Here is a 22419-nt window from a genome sequence, read left to right as displayed (position 1 = left end):
ACTCAAGTAAGTAACTGCACACAACATTTGAATGTACAGCATTACCTTTTTTTCCGCAAACGAATATAAGAACTTTCAATAAAGAAACTGGAAGGAGTCACACTCGACTTAAAATTATTGCAGAAAATACTAACAAATCTAAGCATGTTAGGGAGTTCACATGTACGTCTATATTCTCACAACACACAAGTATAAACATTTTATCACTGCCACATAGTGTTCGCTCCTCACCCCTCCTCTCCCCCCAACGCTCCGTCCCCCCCCCCCCCCCAACACCCCCCCCCCCCCTCACCTTTCCTACAGTGTGGAATACCCGGTACGTCTTGGTAGTTAGACTTGATTCTGGGACCGGCTCTTGTTTTGGTAGATTGTCGCTTGCGTGTCCACAAGTTGTTAGGCAGGGTTCGTTGGTGTCTGTAAGTACAATCCGGTGACTCTGGGCAGCTTGTGGTGTGACGTGCTGGCGAGGGATCCGGCACCATTGATGCTAAAATCCCCGCCGGTTTGACGTTTTTAGTGGATACTTCAAGGATGTGCCAGTTATTGAATTTCCATGGCGTGATCCCCTCTACTTGACGCTGAGAATGAGCTGTCAATGGCCGCGAAGGAGTATCCATGTCCATCTGAAGGAGAAAGAGGGCGGACCAAGTTGATATGAAGGTGGGTAAATGTAGCTGGTGCAGCCTGGAAGTTATTTAGCCCACTTTACTGCACTGGCACAGGACGTCAGTGGGTATTATTAGTTAGGGCTGACCCAGCTACACAATACAAGAAGTAAACTGCAAATATCTGCCGAAGCACTTGTGAAAATACGCACTAGGTCTCTTAGGACAAACACCTGGCATACAGTTACAAATAATTTTTGAAAATTTTAGTTTCGTTTTTAATTAAACCTTTCTGCAAAATCATTTATTAGCTGTTTAACAGGGATTACCAATTTTTTTTATTCCTGAAGAGTTTTGTATTTCTTTGCGGCTCAGTTTTTTCATTAATCACAGCATATTAATTTGACACCACTTCCTTCATTATCTCTGTGACCCTCTCCCAAGGGTCGAATAACCCTGCGAGCATCTGTGCAGCCCTTACCTGTATATGTTCATTATCCCAAGAGTCTTGTTTGGTACATTTGAGACACTTGAGACATTTAGAACCATGAGATTTTTGCAAGACTTCATCAACACTGGTACATCTGTCACTTTCTTTTTTACCACTTCATTTAATGTTCTGGCATCTAACAGACCTCAGATCCCCACCCCATACACACATATTCCTTTTGCCTACTACTACAGATCAGTTGTCGTAACAGCTATTATATTCATCAATTATATCCCATTCTAGAATTTTTTTCTATTACCTTCTTCACAGAATCTTTCTTAGGGAAAGGGACAACATATGGTCTAATGGAAAAAGGTTCATGATTCTGTAATTCCAACATATATTCAAAATCTTTGACTAAACCTGGTTTTTAATCAAACAAAGATCTTCTTTGCATCAAAAAATTTTACTGAATCTTGCCTTTCATTACTTGATATACCTTCAATGTATATCATTTTCTCTTTTACTCCAGCTTGCATTGTACCCTCTTCAGAATTACTTATGTCAGCTTTTGTCATTAAATATCCCAAAGGCATGTTCAATGCACTATGTAGATCTACATTCAACTTTTTTTCAGAAAGTTGACGGCATTGAACTTTTCATTACAAAAAAAAGTAAATACATAAATCTTTCTGTACTGAAATCAGTTTTATCATTCCATGGGCACCAAATTCTTGTACCCAGTACTAAATGGAATTCATAGTGTATTGAATAGAATTGTAGGATACCATATTTTTATATTATTCAATATTGTACCTTTCCAATGTAACAAATTTACATTAATTTCGTCTCTAGAAGAACTACCTTTTTGATTATCTAACTTATTTTCCAGTTATACTTAGTGGCACATTATGTACTTTCCCATTTCATTTACTTCCTCCCTTTCTTCTGTTTCTTTGTCTCATTTACGTTATTAATTTACATCACTTACCATTTTTTTACTCAATAAATTTCATGAAGTCAAATATCTCTTTTGCATCTGCCACTAAATTTCCCTCCTTCCCATTAATACTACTAATAATTCTGACGCTACTACTGTCTCCCAGTTCCTGTTTAATTAGCTGTTATTTATTTTCTTTATCTAACCAGAAGCAAGGCACTTCCATTGTTAAATTTTGTCTATTAATTTACACTTTTTCATGGGGTCATAGCTAGCTAACACCTCTGTTTCGTCAGTTTGTTCGTAATTTTGCATAGATCAGGTTGACTTTCATCACAGAAATATTTTTCTTTGGTTGTTCTTTCTTTTCACATTCTCTTACGGCTTCTATTACATATAATGCTGGATTAATCTGATTTACTGATGGCCCTTTTGTAGATTTTGCCTAATTGCAAACTCCAATTGGAGCAACCTTTAGTCTCCCTCGTAATTACTATAATTACTACACCCCATACTGCTCTTATTTGTATTTGTATTATTAGAGATTCATCTACTAGTGCCATTTACTACCCAACTTGTTCTGAGTTCCCCACTATTTCTCCCAAACCATTTCGTACTCACTGTACTCACTTGCTAGTCTCTCCTTGGTGAATGCCTCGCCTCATTAGTCCTCACACCTCCTGTTTATTTGACTCTTTCGACCTTCCAGAAATAATTTACAAAATCATTAATATTATTACTGGGGGCTGCATAAGACCATTCTTTTATTCCGTGAGGAAACATATGCTCTAATCTCATTGTTACTGATTCACAACCTGACTCCGCCAAACTTTGTTAATCCAACAAAGACAGGACCCCTTGATAGTCCTTCCTCTGGAATCGTCTGTTAAGACCACAAATTTCCCTTAGAATCTTTTACTGTTCATCTCTGGGCCACTTTTTCTCCAAAAATAATTTACTAAATTCTTGCCATCCATACTTATACGCTTTCAAAAAACTCATGACAATCATTTATCTTTGTCAGTTCCATTACACAGACTGGTTATTAAATTCGTTAATAAAATCAAGAGGATGAAAGTTACTATTATGTCAGAATTGTTGCACTTTTTGTCATTAAAAATGCAGCTTCATTACACACAGTATATACTTTAGGGTTTATACTTTCAGCTCTGCTAACCATGTCTTAAAATTCAGTAAATTAAGCATTCATTTCAGACTTCATACTTTTTCATAATTCCATTTGGCTTACTGACCCTATCTTCGATAATTAACAAATGTCTTCCTCCCACTTCTTTTCTCCTGTTTCAGTTCCGCTGGTTGACTTTAATCTCGTTCTTTTCTATATTAGATTGCATGTTTATAGTTATTTTCCATACATATTTTCATTTAACCTTAAATTTTTACGTGACTAGGATCAGCATCTGCTTCCACTCACTTACTACAATATTTTCCCAACATTACCAAGCGCGGTGGCGCAATGTTTAACACACTAGACTTGCATTTGGGAGGATAATGGTCCAAGTCTGTGTCTGGCCATCTTGATTTAAGTTTACTGTGATTTCCCTAAATCGCTTTAGGCAAATGCGGGGATGGTTCCTTTGATACGGCATGGCTTTCCTTCCCCAGCCTTCCCTAATCCGATGGGTCTCATGATCTCATTGTTTGGTCACCTCCCCAAAATCTACCAACAAACCAACTTTCCATCCAAATTTGAATTTAAATTACTAACATCACTTTTAATTTCTTTTTAATGTCATTGTTAGTGTAATAGGCTACAGTTTCAAATCCAAAATGTGATAATGTTTTACGTTATTACTGATTTAAAAAAGTGAGGCTAAAGAAAGTTTTTGTTCGTTTTGTTTCTTACCATGATTTTACATTATATGGTTTTTCAGGACCAACTGTATGGTGTCCAGCACTGATACCGTTTTATCTGCAAATCAAACCATGTAAATGTAAATTTCATAGACGAGTTAATACATCCCCTGATTTGAAAAAAAAAGAAACGTGGTTTTAGAGTGTCAAAATGTTTTGCGTGAGCAAACAGAATCACACACAAGAGCTAAACACAATAAAACAGATAGCAGAGGAAAATGGTTAGAAGTCCCACATGATACAGAAATTAAACCCATAAATTTGTAAACAGAAATGGAACAAAAGCACAACACACACACTAAACCTTACAGAACACAGATCAGCACAACATACAAACAATGACAACATGCAAGACACAACAGTACAACAATACACACACACACAAATAAATGGCACATACGCACCTACAGTAACAAAATTTGTCGGCCGAATAGGCAAGATATTGAAGAAACAGGACTTCAAATAGGACACAGGGCAGAAAGCACAACAGAAATAACTCAGAACATGGGAGACACCCACAGATAAATTCAACAGATCGGGAACATATGAACTCACATGCAACAGTTGTCAATCAGTACACATAGAACAAACATACAGGAACTTTAAAACAAGATACTCAGAGCCCTAAAAAAATAACAGCACCCACAGCACATTTACTGGCTATCTGATAGCCCACAACCACCACCCAAATACAGTAGCAACAGATTTAAAACTACTGAATTCCATCCACAGTCTATACCACAAACTTACAATAAAAGAGAACTTCCACATACAGAAGGCAATAACAGAACACAAAGAATTTTTAAATGAAAACACTACGCTTTGTAAAGGCACATTATTTGACACGTTAAAGGAACTTTTCAGAAAACGTAACACAAACGGCTAAAGGAACTTACACACAAACACACACACACACACACACACACACACACACACATATATATATATATATATATATATATACAATCACACGCGTGCTAAAATAGAGAGGAAAAGTACACAAAATTCAAAATTGGTGCCAACCTCTCTCGGGAAAGAATGAAAGCCGACGGTGTTAGGAAACACAACGACATGGTGATCGCCGCGTTTTCAGAAGTAAAAAAGGCATTTATAAAGAAAGAAATTACACGAAGCACATTAATATGTGTGTGCAGTGTCCTTAAAACATAAAAGAAGAAGGATTAGTCATAACAAAGCGCGAGTAGTAGCAAATATGTACATAAAACATTTTAACACACAAAATCACATTTTTTAAAATCAAAGGATGAGTTAACTCGCTGATGAAATTAACATTTACATCCTTTGATTTGCAGATGAGAAGCTATCAGTGCAGAACAACATACAGTGGCTCCTGCAAAAGCATAGAATGTAAAATCACGGTAAGGAAGAAAACGAACAAAAACTTTCTTTAGCCTCACTTTTTTAAATCTGTTAAAACCTAAAACATTCTCACTTTTTACAGTTTTCAATAAACAAAAATCCGATAATGATGGGTGCTGAAACATGTTTAGTTAAAAAGAGAAAGCAGTGTGTTAGCAAAACGGCAAAATTCATATCCCATAAATGGAATCTTTTTCCATTTGTTTACTTCAAAGCGGTTTTTGATGACCAGCTTGTTGTATTAACTTCGTTCATAGTTCACACAACTGTAACTCGTAAGTACATGTCAGGAACCTTAACAGTGGCTGACATATTTCTTAAAAAGTTCCATAACAGCACATGTGTCTCTAACATTATCTTTCCAGAAATTGCGGTTTGAATTACGCTTACAATTATTGATGATTTACTGAGTGGCTCACTTAAGTTCTGGTAACACTTTTGATATTACAGTGGTATGTCTAATACCATGCTGTACCTTGTGGTTTTGTGGTGTTTCTATGTGCAAAAGCCTTGGACATTCTTTAACAGTTTTTTCATTTGGCCTGAATATTCTAATATAATGCCAATGGAATTCTTTTCATGTAGTTGACAGGATACAGTAATGAGGACAAAACAGGATCATGTACTTCATGTTCTGCTACAATCTTCATTTTTCACCTCCCAGTAAGAGATACAGTAGATTGTTGGGTATCGTTATCTGTACCTTAAATCTAGTGCCCTAGCGCAGCAGCACCGTCGCCAAGGAAGCCCAGTGGTCGAAAAGCTCTGTTTAGCGCCAGTCGCTACGGGGGACGCGGAAAGTAGTGTGTATTGAGGGGATGTGGCTGGATGTCATACTTGGTTGGACGATGCATACCAGCGTACCGTGAGAAGATCGATAAATCCGTTAAATGTTACAGAGTTTCTACTAGGGATTGAGAACTCATCAGTACTAGAAGCGAGAGGTTAGCAAAGATCGGCAGAAGCTATGGTTACCTCACAATAGTAAAAACAAACCAAAATAAGTCTGAACGCCAGTAAATGTGCATAGAAACGTTAGCAACGTGAATCGTGGCTTTTACGAGAAACAGTAAACCTTTTAGTTCTATGTAGTCAGTGTCTCCTTTCGAATCCTGTTCATATCTATTAGAACTAAATCAGTGTGAAAATCTTTTATGGCAGGTGTGTTGATTTTCATAGGGCATGTACCGATAGGCACACGGTCCCATTTTTTGTATTCTGCTGGATATTACTTAGCAGTAAGAGGCCTACTCTAAGCTTTGCAACACAAACACTGGTCCAATGGTTGTTATATCAACACAGGTGATTTTAGAGAGAAACTTGACCGTGATCGATACGAATAAGCGAGTAGCCACCTTACAGTTTGACTCATGAAAGGACTTTTGGAACCAGTAGTTGTCTTCGGAGGAAAGTACATTCAACAAATATAGCGACAGACGGAAGAAATGCCGAAGAACTGGGATACAGAAACCAGATGCCACGGCGCTACACGCAGTCGACAGTGGGAACAAGAAGAGCAACAGTAAGCAGCAGCCAGTGGCCGGAGAATAGAAAGTAAGTAATGCAAATGTCTAGGCCACTAACAGTCTCTGGAAGATTAGGAGAGAAATTAACAGCAGCGCGAAGTGGTCGGCAGTAGCTTTGAAGTAGGAAACTGTGTGAAGAAAACTGCTTGTGAGAAGATGCTATTTTCAGTATTACAAGAAAGTGTTTCTTTCTTTTTGTAACGTTTTTGAGGTGAATATTGAGGAAATTTGGAACCGTGCACTCCCATAAACAAAGCTGCAAAGTGAAAAGTAGACGCAGATAGTGGAATTTATAAAGGGTGAAGTATTTCAAATCAACCATTAACTGAAACTGAAGTTCAAAGGGACAATGCGTCCGTGGTACTAGTGGAATGACCCTTAGGAAATTCTACGAAGATAGTGGGAGGAAAGAGATTGGAAGAGGACAGCACGGGAAACATGGGAGCACGGCAGATAAAAAGCGCAAAATGTCAGAACACACCATTGAAGGGAAACACGGTAGAGAAGGAAATGGTAGTTAAAAAAGGAGGAGGCTTTAATGCAGTGACAGAAACACCAATTAAGAAGATCATATCAGGAAGTTTTTAGGAAACAAATGAAAGATTTCACGAAGGAAAATTTTAAAGAACTGCAGTTGTCAGAGGCAACAGTGGCATCGAAGAGAGATTTTTTAAAAACTAGAGGAAAAGCTGGAAACGCATGAACAAACAATTAACATTATAATAGTGAAAAGGGAAAAGGACACAAACGAACAAATACGAAAGGTGAATCAGGAACAGTCGGCGATGAATGACGAACACGGCAGGTCAATTTTCTAAAGTCCGAAATCGGCAAAATTCGCATAAGGAGAACTACGTTAGAGGATAGTATGGTAGTGGTTTCAGTTCTCTCAAATGATACCGCAGAACGACAACACACCCAAAACATTTCACGAAGTTGAGAGAACGGTGGAACCAGTAAGCCACGCTGTGCAAGGATTGCAACAGACGTAGAGCAGCGGGTCGATCTGACAGCGAAAAGTAAATTGAAGCAGGAATTACGAGCTTCTACTCGAGAAACAACTATGATTAGTAAAAGTGACCCACAGATTGAGTACATTATCAGTTGTAAATTCAGTAAATTTTATCCATGGGGAGAGCAACACCCCATAACTTTCATTTGAAATTCTCCCTTCCTGTTACCTACAAGTTGGACGATACGAAAATTGGGTATGCGATCAGTCAGATGGAGGACGAAGCCTACAAATGGGGTACGAGGCTAGAAAAGAAGTGAATGTCACATCGAGAATTTGAGAAAATATTTATGGATGAATATTGGTCGCCAAGCAAACATGATGTTATACTAATATCCATTTGCAACTGCAGCATGAATCGCACGGGACATGTGCCGACTTTTTAGAATAAGAATATGTAACGAACCAGTACTTAAATAGTCCGTACGACGAAAGAGCAGTTGTAAGACGCATTATGCAAAGACTACCGAGAAACACTCATAGCCACTTAGTAGTTACCTCCATTGATTCCTTCGATAAAGCAACGTCGGTATTCGCCCGGATGGAGAGAGAAGAAAGACGAGGGTAAGCATTTAGAGAGAATTTCGGCAACACCGGGTGACAGACGGAAGGAAGGTGCGAAACGGAACGACGAAATGAAGTTTGGATGCAGCGCTGCACAGGACAAGGCGGCTACGCATACAGAAGCTATTGGGACGGGAGATACCGTAGACGGGAGGAAAATAAGAGTAACGCACATGGGACGAATGTGATACTTGCGAGAGAGCGAGCGGATTAGAACTTTTGCCAGGTGATCAAACGGAAAACAGTCTGTAGTTTCAGGTGTGGCCCGACCTTAAACGGACGAAGCGGGACCGCAAAAGTTGCAATGAGATTGAGATTGACAAAGTTGTCGTAATAACAAAAGACCGATTAATAAATGACCAAGAAGATGTGATGGAAGATGAGATAATTGGCGATGATAACGCAGTAATGTAAATAGAAGTTTATGGAAGAAAAATGGGAACGCTGATTGACTGTGGCAGTCAGCTGTGCGCAGTTGCCAACAACGTTTACAACGCACTATTAACAGAGAATGCAGAAACACCAAGTTAGTTTTAAGATTCAAGGATCTGTGGGAATCAGAAGAACATGAACTAAATCCAGATGAAGTGTGTTCGAAATTTAATGGCATTGCGCCGTTGGTACCCAGAAAAGCAGAAAAATTGTTGAAGTTGATAGGAAAGCATAAACAGGTATTCAGTTAAAAACCAGGGGTCTTAAAAGGACCGCCTTATCGGATCAAAATGAAACCACACAAACCACATTTTGCGCCTCCATTTAAAATACATCAAACAAGAGAAGAAGTTGTCGATAAGGATCTCCAAGGGATGTTGCCGTCCGAAGTACCTGATCGAATGAACCAGGAGTCAATTTAACAGCCCTCTGATGATGGTCGTTAAAAAGAACGGGAAAGTTCACTTGGTTTTAGATGTGAAACAAGCGAATAGGTATTTGAAACTGAAAGAGACCTATCCATAAATATGGAAGAGCTACTTCGGAGGTTTAAACCGAAAAAATCTTAACAAGCTTAGATCTGACGTCAGGCTCTCGTCAAGTGTTGCTGCATCCTGAATCAAGTTAGTTCACAACCTTTTTATATGAAGGATGTTGTTAGCAATACCGAGAGTTACCTTTCGGGTTCAAAGTATCTGTTTCGTGGTTTTATACGGACATTGGACAGGGTACTGTGTTTAGCAGTAATGACGAAAGTAATTGTGTATGTTAAAGATTTGCTAATTGCCAGCAGAGACTGGAATAAACATTTACAAACGTTAAGGGGAGTATTTGAGAGGTATGCAGCAGCAGGAACTGGACTACATTTTCAGAAAGCAGAATTCAGAAGAAAAGAAATACAATGTTTACGACATGTGATTGAACATAATGGGATAAAGTCTAAACTGGACAAAACGAAAGAAAATAAGGAATTTCCCTTACCAAGGAATAGAAACCAATTGAAGAGTTTCGTCTGACAGTGTGGATTTTATAGACCGTTACTAGGTAACTAGATATTGGACAGTGCAGTACTGCACGAGCTGCAGAAAAATAATAATGTCTCGTTGTGTTCCGACGTGTGTTCCGAAGAATTTCATAAAATGAAACATGAGGTATGTAATGCTCAGATATTGGCTCATCCCGACGTTTGAAATGTATTCTGTCTATCATATGAAACATTGGCTTATGGCTTGGGAATCAAGTCCTATCAGAAGGAAGAAGGAAATGAAGAGGAAGGAATAAAGACCATTGGTTTCGGCAGTGGGATGTTAAACAACCACGTAGTCTGTCACGGAAAAAGAGGCGGTAGCCATAGTATTCGGATATGAAAAATTTATATACCATCTGGCCAACGAAATGCAACCGTAGTGATGGACCACAAAGCCCAATCATTTTCGCTTTCATTGTCGATAAGTTAAAAACAGATTGTTGGTTCTTCAATATGGCCAGACGAGTGAACAGGACTTTACGGACGTGTGATATTTAACTGAAAACAAAAACAACAATGGTACAGCGCAATGGTTACTTGTATGCAGTACTATCTAAAGAAATCTGAGAAACCATGGCCATGGCTTTGCTAGGCCCTTTGCCGAAGTCGGTATGGGGAATAACTTATTTGCTAGTAAGTATTAAATTAATTTCCCTCTGTGTGAAGTTATATCCGCTTAGGAAAGCCACGGGACGCAACAAGCCTGAAAAGGTGGTGAAAGATTAGTTTAAAAATGTGTGTGTGCTGAAGAAGACAGTGAATGACAGTGAGAGTCAATTTACCAGTAAAATATAGATAAACGCTCTGAAAGAACGCAATATAAAACCTGTATTAACATCCAAGCACAGAGCATCCTTGAACTCAACACAAAGAGTTATGAAAGAAATTATTAGCCTAACAGGGACAGTATGACACGAAGAACAGCGAGTACTGCAGCAGCGACAGCACCGCCCTGGCCCGGGCTGATTGCTATCTCCGTGCAGCAGCGCTGCTCTACCGCAGCAGGTGTACTGGCTATTTCTCGTATTTCACTGCCCCTATTAATACATATCCATAACATGAACATCGCACTAGACTAATTTGGGACCGCTCTATCGAATATACAGTTAAAATTCGGTTTTAAAAGTAATTTTGTTTGTAGCAAGAAACTAATAGACGCTTTCTGGCACCACTGGACGCACACGAAAGATGTGATGTGCAGTATTTTTGGCACTGACATCAGATACACGGTGAAAAAACGAAATTTCAAATATTTGCCCAAACACCAGAGAAAAGTGGTTGACATCTCTCAGAAAGAACGCTCTGTATATACACTCCTGGAAATGGAAAAAAGAACACATTGACACCGGTGTGTCAGACCCACCATACTTGCTCCGGACACTGCGAGAGGGCTGTACAAGCAATGATCACACGCACGGCACAGCGGACACACCAGGAACCGCGGTGTTGGCCGTCGAATGGCGCTAGCTGCGCAGCATTTGTGCACCGCCGCCGTCAGTGTCAGCCAGTTTGCCGTGGCATACGGAGCTCCATCGCAGTCTTTAACACTGGTAGCATGCCGCGACAGCGTGGACGTGAACCGTATGTGCAGTTGACGGACTTTGAGCGAGGGCGTATAGTGGGCATGCGGGAGGCCGGGTGGACGTACCACCGAATTGCTCAACACGTGGGGCGTGAGGTCTCCACAGTACATCGATGTTGTCGCCAGTGGTCGGCGGAAGGTGCACGTGCCCGTCGACCTGGGACCGGACCGCAGCGACGCACGGATGCACGCCAAGACCGTAGGATCCTACGCAGTGCCGTAGGGGACCGCACCGCCACTTCCCAGCAAATTAGGGACACTGTTGCTCCTGGGGTATCGGCGAGGACCATTCGCAACCGTCTCCATGAAGCTGGGCTACGGTCCCGCACACCGTTAGGCCGTCTTCCGCTCACGCCCCAACATCGTGCAGCCCGCCTCCAGTGGTGTCGCGACAGGCGTGAATGGAGGGACGAATGGAGACGTGTCGTCTTCAGCGATGAGAGTCGCTTCTGCCTTGGTGCCAATGATGGTCGTATGCGTGTTTGGCGCCGTGCAGGTGAGCGCCACAATCAGGACTGCATACGACCGAGGCACACAGGGCCAACACCCGGCATCATGGTGTGGGGAGCGATCTCCTACACTGGCCGTACACCACTGGTGATCGTCGAGGGGACACTGAATAGTGCACGGTACATCCAAACCGTCATCGAACCCATCGTTCTACCATTCCTAGACCGGCAAGGGAACTTGCTGTTCCAACAGGACAATGCACGTCCGCATGTATCCCGTGCCATCCAACGTGGTCTAGAAGGTGTAAGTCAACTACCCTGGCCAGCAAGATCTCCGGATCTGTCCCCCATTGAGCATGTTTGGGACTGGATGAAGCGTCGTCTCACGCGGTCTGCACGTCCAGCACGAACGCTGGTCCAACTGAGGCGCCAGGTGGAAATGGCATGGCAAGCCGTTCCACAGGACTACATCCAGCATCTCTACGATCGTCTCCATGGGAGAATAGCAGCCTGCATTGCTGCGAAAGGTGGATATACACTGTACTAGTGCCGACATTGTGCATGCTCTGTTGCCTGTGTCTTTGTGCCTGTGGTTCTGTCAGTGTGATCATGTGATGTATCTGACCCCAGGAATGTGTCAATAAAGTTTCCCCTTCCTGGGAGAATGAATTCACGGTGTTCTTATTTCAATTTCCAGGAGTGTAGTTTATTCGTGATAGAAATGGAGAATCTCAATGGTTTCTTCTTGTTTTCAACAAGGATACTGGCAACATATTGGATATGGGAATTGAAAGACTGTATCAAAATCTTACTGTCATAACCAAAATAGCAAGCAGACGCAGTGGACGAGTATCTTTGAAGATTAATGCACCACACCTCTACCGAAAATGCTCCAGTGGAAATTTTAATGGTGATGACGCCAGATGGTTTGATACGAGAAGTACTGAAGAACATGTCAGGTGAAAACGTAACATGGCATGAAATATTGGAAAAAGTAGAACTGACTCTCTTCAACAAAGCTGAAGGAAAGATGAAACAGTATGATAAAATGGTGCATCCGATCATATATCGAGTTCGGGATCTAGTGTTAATACGAACTAACAGTCTAAGAAAGATGGCCATGAAATACCGAAATTTCCTCATGTATACAAGGGTCCTTATAAAGTGGTCAGCTTAACACATTTTAGCACATTGGAATTGGAAGAATATCACAGTGAGGCCTTCCATAGACGTGAAAAAGTGAAGAAACGATATTATGACAACGAAACTATATCTGACAACTAAAGATGTGAGGTAGTAAGAAAAATAAAAAAGAAAACAAAAACACAAGAAAATTGTGATATTTTGAGGAATGATTGATGTAATATGTACATGTATTACTGAGTGTGTAAAATCTAAGTAGATTAAGTTTGACACGAATAGCCAGTGCCATTAAGATAATGAAATGTATGTAATAGCACTGTGATAGATTAGTTAAAATTGTGGCCTAGCATTTTGTCGACACATGTTACAGCATGACGCGCTGTTTAGCTTCTGACGGCTAGGAAATAAGTTTATGTTGACGCATGGCATGACGCTTCTCAATTGTTAGCAGACATTCATCGTCACCAACAGTCAACAGTCCAGTCCAATTAGTCGCAACATGGAGCAGAAGCATCGCAGGTACTATAACGGCAGCTATGCGTTACAACTGAACTATGAGAGACAGCGGAGTGGGCTATTCGGTGGGACTCAGAGGTGCTTGGAGAGGTCAGAGGCTGCAGTACTGCGATTCACATCTAGATATCAATAATCGCAGACAGAAAGAGCCGGCCGCGGTGGTCTAGCGGTTCTAGGCGCTCAGTCCGGAGCCGTGCGACTGTTAGTCGCAGGTTCGAAAGTTGCCTCGGGCATGGATGTGTGTGATGTGCTTAGGTTAGTTAGGTTTAAGTAGTTCTAAGTTCTAGGGGACTGATGACCACAGATGTTAAGTCCCATAGTGCTCAGAGCCATTTGAACCATTTTTAGACAGCAAGACGACGTCGGCGCAGCAGCGGCGAGTTCGGGGGTCTTTGGGGTTGCTCGGAAGGGCACAAGCACTGCTAGTGGCAATCGCCAGGGGGCAGCAGCAGCGTAAGAACCTTCACGGTGGCGAGCAGAGATAGCCCCTGGCTACCCAGCGACCGTGGTTCGGCGAGCGTCAGCAGAGATCGGGGATGGTGTTAGGCAGAGAGGGGAGGGGAGACTGCGGTCAATGCCCCGGACAGCAGAGCGATTTGCAGATGGTAGCTGCCTAGCCGCTGCCATTAGACTTGTGCGTAAGCATGAGATCGGCCAAACGTCGGCGTAGGTGATATCGTGTGGAGGTATGTACAAGAACCCCACTAGTCAAAACAACCCCAATGCCTGGTAATAAGACAAAAGAAAAAAATAGAGGATGATAACATGAGAAACAACAAATGTGAGTATGTATTTATTAGGTTAGTTGTTTAATGCAGCTGGCTACAGTAAAAACTAATAATCTTGAATTTATTGAAAATAAATAAAATAAAATAAAATAAAAATAAATGCCATACCAAGCTAAATCAGATTTTCGGCAAATTTAAATTTTTGTGTTGCTATATGTTTCTCATTTTCATTAATGTACAGTCTGACAGTTTCGTTAACTTTTAAATAATATGTAGTAATAACTATAAAGGGACAGAATTATTTTACAGTTCTGAAAATGTATTTTTCATTCATTTAGTTCCGATGTGTATGTAAGCCTTCCGCTCGTATTTGTAAATAATAATCACATATATGTTAAATTTGACCTTATTTGCTAGTTGAATTACCATATATTTATTGGACGTCTGACACTGATTTGATTTATGCCAAAAGGATTATATTTTCAAATTTTTTGAAACTTTTGTGTTGTTCCACAGATTCATATCATGTATACTTATAAAATGTTCTTCAAAAGTTAGGAGGTGTGGCTCATAGTATGAGTGGTGTTTTCTTGTTAGTGTTTTCAACGCTATTTATCCTGAGGTCACCAGTGCAGTGAGTTCTTCAAATTTGGCGGACGAGAAGTTTTCTTCCACTCCATCACCACAGGTAGATTATTCTTGTTTCTTTTTTCAAAATTAATTTTGAAAATATTTAAGATGGAGGATGTAATGTTACAGGTATCGTTACTTTTTGAGTATTGGTATCTGTAGCTTACACGTAGCGGCCTGGCGCAGCAGCACTGCCAGCAGGGAAATCCCAATGATCAATAAAAGTGCTTCAGTGCCAATCGTTGTGGGCGGCGCGGAAAGCAGTGAGTAATGGAGAGATGTGCCTGGATGTCAGACTTGGTTGGACGATACATACCCACTCACCATGAAAAGTTCGATAAATCGGTAAAATGTAGCTGTGTTCGTGCACGGGATTGAGAATTCATAAATATTAGAAATGAGTTGTTAGCAAAGATTCCAGAAGTAATGGTTACATCACAACAGCAAAAACTAGCCGAAATAGGGGTGACTGTCATTACATGTCGATGGAAACGTCAGGAGTGTGTAACGTGATTTGTACGAGAGACAATAAATCTTTCATTTGAGTTCTGTGAAGCCAGTGTCTCCTTTATAACCTTTTTCATGTCTATTGGGGCTAACTAAGAGCGAAGATTTTTAATGGGAAGATTAGTTTAGTACTTGTTCCATAGATCACAAATATATTTCGTAGCCGGCCGGAGTGGCCGAGCGGTTCTAGGCGCTACAGTCTGGAACCGCACGACCGCTACGGTATCAGGTTCGAATCCTGCCTCGGGCATGGATGTGTGTGATGTCCTTAGGTTAGTTAGGTTTAAGTAGTTCTAAGTTCTAGGGGAATGATGACCTCAGAAGTTAAATAGTGCTCAGAGCCATTTGAACCATTTTTGAAAATCTTTGAGTCACATGAACGGAAAGCGGACCACCTGGGGCTAGGTACAACAGAACCAAGAGCAGATGGTTTGACAGTGAGGGGTTTGAGAATTGGTTTATCCAGTTACTAGAGCTCAAATATCAATGTGGAAGTGTTCCGGTTGTGTAAAGAGTACAACATAAAATTCATTGCAATGCCACCGAATGCAGCCCACCTTCTGCAACGCTTGATGTGTACTTTCAACCTTTGAAAGTACAGCGGCGGAAGATCCTTGAGTACTTCAAACAGATGGCAGTGGATAGCAGGTGCAGCTCTGTGCCCAAAACCAAATTCCTCACGTTTCTAAAGAAGCTGTGGGAATGCGAGATCTCAAGAGGAGAGAACTTGACAGTAGCAGAAAATTGGCATCTACCCCTTTAATCACGCAATTGTGCTGGAAAGATTTCTGCCATTCACGATGTCCTGCAAAACAAACCTCAATGCGGTCATCGGTGAGACACTCATTCATGGATCTACTCGTGCAGAAGAGAAATGAGGCAGCTCAGAAGTATGAAACGGTGAGGCGTAAAAGGGGACTGTATACGCTAGACGAAATTCTGCCAGATGCCTTTTTCATTTTTTGTGATTTGCACTTTTCATAATTTAGTATCTGTTCATAGTTACTCATTGATTTCTCAAGTTCTTTAATGTGTTTGATCTATTATTTCTTCAAAATTTTTATTTTAGTATTACTTTTATGTCATTGTGTGGAACCAATACTGGTCCAAATAAAAAGTGGTATTCTAACATTTGGACAGTTCTATACCTATATTGATTTTAGCCTGAAAAACGAGTTGTCTCAATTTTACTCCAACCCGTGGGGTATAATTTGGACAAAATCTGAGGGGGATCACTTGGCAAGGAATGTTTATATAACAAGGTCAATTCTACCAAACTAACGTAAAATTAGCCTTTAGTACGCTAAAACTCTTCATAAATCCAGGAAAATACTAAAACCTCTCCGAAAGTAACCCAAGTTTCCGGTACACGTTCTTCCAGGCAATTATTTCGTAAGTAAAAGGCTAGTTTCTCATCATCAGTTTCTGCACACACTACACGTACTACACACTCTGTGCATAATCTACAAGCTCACATCGGAACCAAGATGCTGATGTTCGGTGGTTGGTTGACGGTGAATGTCGGAAACCGTCTATAACTGTGTCTGTTATTGTAGCCGCTCAACTGACAGGAGATTCGTTTAATGTACATCGCTTATGAAATAAATTGGGGTCGTCATTAAACTCCAGACTGTTCCTAAAACCTGTTACAGAAAAAATGACACCAAGGATTGGGTTCCTTATCAATCTCTGGTTATTATTATATCACACATTTCTGTTGAAACTGTTGGGCCAATGGCTGGCAGCCGAACGGATTGACAATTGCTCCCCACAGTGACAACCCAATTGTAAAAACGTTAGCTGTTGTACGAACCGCTACCCTCCTAAGAAAGTTACTGGTAAAGGAGAAACTCTTCCTTCCGAACTACACATATATGTTAACGATGAAGTGGTGCAATGGAGTAACGATCACAGGTTCCAAGCTGTCAGTTATGCCTTTCCCACTAACACAGATTTCTCAACATTGTCACGTCACTCCCAAAAATATGACGATATTAGTTGTGTCCTATTTTGCTGCGCCTTCCTACATTATATCTATGTCATCACTTCTGGCTCTTAATAAAGATCTCCTGGAACTGCTTTGTAGATCGCAGGTAGTTCAGAATCACCGGCACCGTTACTTCAAGAGTTCTCCTAATGAGACGGAGCCCATCGCTGCGAATACAGGGACTTGTTGTGACAATATACACGCGCACGGTACCTAATAAGAACAAGTGTTTGTTAATGTTTACCTGCCATCGCTGCTGGCAGCTGGAGTGGCACCCGTGACGGCAGCATGGCGATCACAGAACTCGTGTGACAGCAGGAGTCAGAAAGCAGTGCGAATAGGACGATAGGAGCGCATCGCGCGGCTTTTATCTTCGAGCATCTGCGCGTGTTTCACAATTATCTCTTAATCTAACGACATCGAGAGTGCCTTTTCACACCCTTGTGCTATTTGGTACGTCACTCAGTTTGGCTGCACTGTGCATATCCCTGAATAATTTTATCGATTGGTAGACGTAAGGATAGTTGTGGTTGTGGTTAACCAATTTAACAGAATATTTCGGCTTAGTCGTGTTGTACATGAATGGGCTCATAAACCGAGAGCACAGTATATGGACAACCGGATTCACGAATTTAAGTGTCACACTCGAAACGGTAATGGAATCGTAAACAGCTAATGGGATGCGACCAAACTACAAAACAAACAAATTTCAGTATACATCTAGTAAAAATCACTGCACTTGCAGAAACAATCGTTTTAAAGGTCAACATGGTCGCCAGCTTAATTGTGCAGTCAATGGATTGTACCAAAGTAAAAACGGAATATTACTATTTAACCCATGCACAGTAATCGCAGAACACGTCCAAACCACTCAGAAGCAGTAAAAATTTAGATATCAGCTCTGTGGTAACTGAAACGCAGTTCAATGACTCAGAAACATACAGACGGGATACTTGGTGCATGAGCTGATGGAACTAACATAGCAAATAGACGAGACGATCCGCTAACAGATACTACAGATCATGTAATGCAAAATAACTTTCAATTTTGATCTCATAGCAGGGCTGAAACAATCTAAACTCTGAACTGGTATCTTCTCTAAATCTTAGGTAATGCTCCATGCATAGTAAATATCAGTAATACTGCATACACAGGGCTGAGAGTTTTGATTCTCTTTACAATGCTTCAGATGAAGAGCAGTGCAGGTTTTTGCATTAAAAATCGTCCCATAGCAATATTATAGCTAATATAATACATGCTGTACATAACAGTCATAATTTCAATTATTTTGAATTATTTTGTAAGAAATGTAGTTCCTCCACCATTTAAGAAATGGCGTTTAGTTCGTATGAATTTTAACAGCCTGGTAAATGAAATTAAGATCCATAAATTGTCACTGATTTTACATGAATCTACAGCAGTAACTTTATCTATGTTCATGAAAGTAATTACATAATTGTATTGGTATAACTTTAAATTACAGCACATTAATGTAGCAAAATTAAGCAGTTCTTTCTAAACATTTTCGTTGAAACTGAAATTGGCATCATAAAAAGTTTTCTTCAAAAATTACTTGGAAGTTTGTTCTCCCAGATTTGGTATTAACACCCAACAGAAAGAGGTCATTACCCTCTGTAATATGAATGTTAATTCAAGATGAAACCTTCAAATTTATTACAGATATTAGTGATAGGGTTTACAGAAATAATGACTCAAAAAACACAATTCCTCTGTGTGGTTCATGGTGTGGGTTCCTGTAGTCATGTCCTAGTTCATGAACCACGGGCAACGTATGAGTGGCCAAGTAAGTGGTCCCGACAGTCGGGATACCAGTTACTTTGGAATAAGGCTGGGCATCTCAGACATATTCTGAGTCGTGGTCACCTTTGTGCTCATGCGGCAAAGACTACCAAATCCACTGGTTAGTCTCTCAGCCGTTAGGGGTAAACCCAATTGGACTCGGGGCAAGTAAGGCTAGCAACCTGCTTCCCTGGTACTTTAAATATGATGCTGGCAACAATCAGAGCAAAATGCCTCCGACCTTTGGAGGTGACGGAGTCCCACCTCTAACTGACAAGTCAGGGACTCCTAAGATACGACTTGGCAAACAAATGGTAATAAGATGGAGAGCTATTAATATCAATGGGGGCTACTCTGGGAAGAAGGTAGAGCTCGCAGAGGCTGCAAGTAAGATGGGGCTGGACGTTTTAGCTGTTAGTGACATTCGGGTAAGGGGTGAGAAAGAAGAGGAAGTGGGAGAATACAAGGTCTACCTGTCAGGAGTCAAAGCAGGAATAGCACAATGGGGTGTAGGGCTTTACATCAGGAAAGAAATGGAACCCAGCGTAGTTGCAATAAGGTATGTAAACGAACGACTGATGTGGATAAATTTGACAGTTTCTAGCAAGAAAATTAGGATTGTGTCAGTATATTCGCATTGTGAAGTGACAGATCAAGATAAGATGGATAGTTTTTACGAGGCACTCAGTGATGTAGTTGTTAGAGTAAAGGGCAAAGACAGTGTTCTGCTCATGGGTGATTTTAACGCCAGGATTGGAAATCGAACAGAAGGGTATGAAAAGGTTATGGGTAAATTTGGAGAGGATATGGAGGCCAACAGGAACGGGAAACAGCTCTTGGATTTCTGTGCCAGTATGGGCTTAGTAATCACAAACTCCTTTTTTAAACATAAGAACATTCACCGGTATACTTGGGAAGGCAGGGGAATCAGATCTGTCATTGACTATATAATAACAGATCAGGAATTCAGGAAGGCTGTGAGGGACACACGTGTATTCAGGGGATTCTTTGATGACACTGATCACTATTTAATCTGCAGTGAAATTGGGGTTGTGAGGCCGAAAGTGCAGGAGGTCAGGTCCATGTGTAGGAGGAAAAGAGTGGAGAAACTTCAGGATAAGGAAGTCAGACACAAGTACATAACAGTGATCTCAGAAAGGTACCAGTTAGTTGAATGTAGTCAATTGCAGTCACTGGAAAAGGAATGGACAAGGTACAGGGACACAGTACTAGAAGAGGCTAAAGAATGTCTTGGAACAGTAGTATGTAAAAGTAGGATGAAGCAAACAGCTTGGTGGAATGATAGAGTCAAGGCAGCCTGTAAAAGGAAAAAGAAGGCGTATCAGAAATGGCTACATACCAGAACCCAGGTAGACAGAGAAAGTTATGTTGAAGAAAGAAACAAAGCCAAACAGATAATAGCAGCATCCAAGAAGAAATCGTGGGAAGACTTTGGAAACAGGTTGGAGACTATGAGTCAAGCTGCTGGAAAACCATTCTGGAGTGTAATTAGCAGTCTTCGAAAGGGAGGTAGGAAGGAAATGACAAGTATTTTGGACAGGTCAGGAAAACTGCTGGTGAATCCTGTGGATGCCTTGGGCAGATGGAGGGAATATTTTGAAGAGTTGCTCAATGTAGGTGAAAATGCGATCAGTAATGTTTCAGATTTCGAGGTAGAATGGGATAGGAATGATGATGGAAATAGTATCACATTTGAGGAAGTGGAAAAAATGGTCAATAGACTGCAGTGCAATAAAGCTCCTGGGGTGGATGAAATTCAGTCGGAACTCATCAAATACAGTGGAATGTCAGGTCTTAAATGGTTACACAGGATAATTGAAATGGCCTGGGAGTCGGGACAGGTTCCATCAGACTGGACAAAAGCAGTAATCACACCAATCTTTAAACATGGAAACAGAAAAGATTGTAACAACTACAGAGGTATCTCTTTAATCAGCGTTGTGGGCAAAATCTTCTCAGGTATTGTTGAAAGGAAAGTGCGAGTATTAGTTGAGGACCAATTGGATGAAAATCAGTGTGGGTTTAGGCCTCTTAGAGGTTGTCAGGAGCAGATCATTAGCTTACAGCAAATAATGGAGAAGTGTTATGAGTGGAACAGGGAATTATATCTATGCGTTATAGATCTAGAAAAGGCATATGACCGGGTTCCTAGGAGGAAGTTATTGTCTGTTCTACAAGATTATGGAATAGGAGGCAAACTTTTGCAAGCAATTAAAGGTCTTTACATGGATAGTCAGGCAGCAGTTAGAGTTGACGGTAAATTGAGTTCATGGTTCAGAGTAGTTTCAGGGGTAAGACAAGGCTGCAACCTGTCTCCACTGTTGTTCATATTATTTATGGATCATATGTTGAAAACAATAGACTGGCTGGGTGAGATTAAGATATGTGACCACAAAATAAGCAGTCTTGCATATGCGGATGACTTAGTTGTGATGGCAGATTCGATTGAAAGTTTGCAAAGTAATACTTCAGAGCTAGATCAGAAATGTAAGGACTATAGAATGAAGATTAGCATCTCCAAAATGAAAGTAATGTCAGTGGGAAAGAAATATAAACGGATTGAGTGCCAAATAGGAGGAACAAAGTTAGAACAGGTGGACGGTTTCAAGTACTTAGGATGCATATTCTCACAGGATGGCAACATAGTGAAAGAACTGGAAGCGAGGTGTAGCAAAGCTAATGCAGTGAGCGCTCAGCTACGATCTACTCTCTTCTGCAAGAAGGAAGTCAGTACCAAGACTAAGTTATCTGTGCACCGTTCAATCTTTCGACCAACTTTGTTGTATGGGAGCGAAAGCTGGGTGGATTCAGGTTACCTTATCAACAAGGTTGAGGTTACGGATATGAAAGTAGCTAGGATAATTGCAGGTACTAGTAGATGGGAACAATGGCAGGAGGGTGTCGACAATGAGGAAATCAAAGAAAAACTGGGAATGAACTCTATAGATGTAGCAGTCAGGGCGAACAGGCTTAGATGGTGGGGTCATGTTACACGCATGGGAGAAGCAAGGTTACCCAAGAGACTCATGGATTCAGCAGTAGAGGGTAGGAGGAGTCGGGGCAGACCGAGGAGAAGGTACCTGGATTCGGTTAAGAATGATTTTGAAGTAATAGGTTTAACATCAGAAGAGGCACCAATGTTAGCACTGAATAGGGGATCATGGAGGAACTGTATAAGATGGGCTATGCTCCAGACTGAACGCTGAAAGGCATAATCAGTCTTAAATGATGATGATGATGATGACTCTTCTGCTACTGCAAATGA

At 40.9% G+C, this 22419-nt stretch overlaps 1 protein-coding gene across 1 annotated transcript in view; it reads right to left on the bottom strand.

The window, feature by feature from the left end:
• The window catches only part of LOC126188534 (facilitated trehalose transporter Tret1-like), a 52154-nt gene extending 34529 nt beyond the window's left edge, over positions 1–17625 (bottom strand). Inside the window, exon 1 of the mRNA XM_049930135.1 lies at positions 17578–17625. The gene's annotated coding sequence lies outside the window, so the exon portion shown is untranslated. The remainder of the gene's footprint in view (positions 1–17577) is intronic.
• Between the last annotated feature and the right edge of the window lie 4794 nt (positions 17626–22419).

Source organism: Schistocerca cancellata, chromosome 5, assembly GCF_023864275.1.
Source record: "Schistocerca cancellata isolate TAMUIC-IGC-003103 chromosome 5, iqSchCanc2.1, whole genome shotgun sequence".
Classification (NCBI taxonomy): Eukaryota; Metazoa; Arthropoda; class Insecta; order Orthoptera; family Acrididae; genus Schistocerca; species Schistocerca cancellata.
This window is presented reverse-complemented; position numbering and strand designations above follow the sequence as displayed.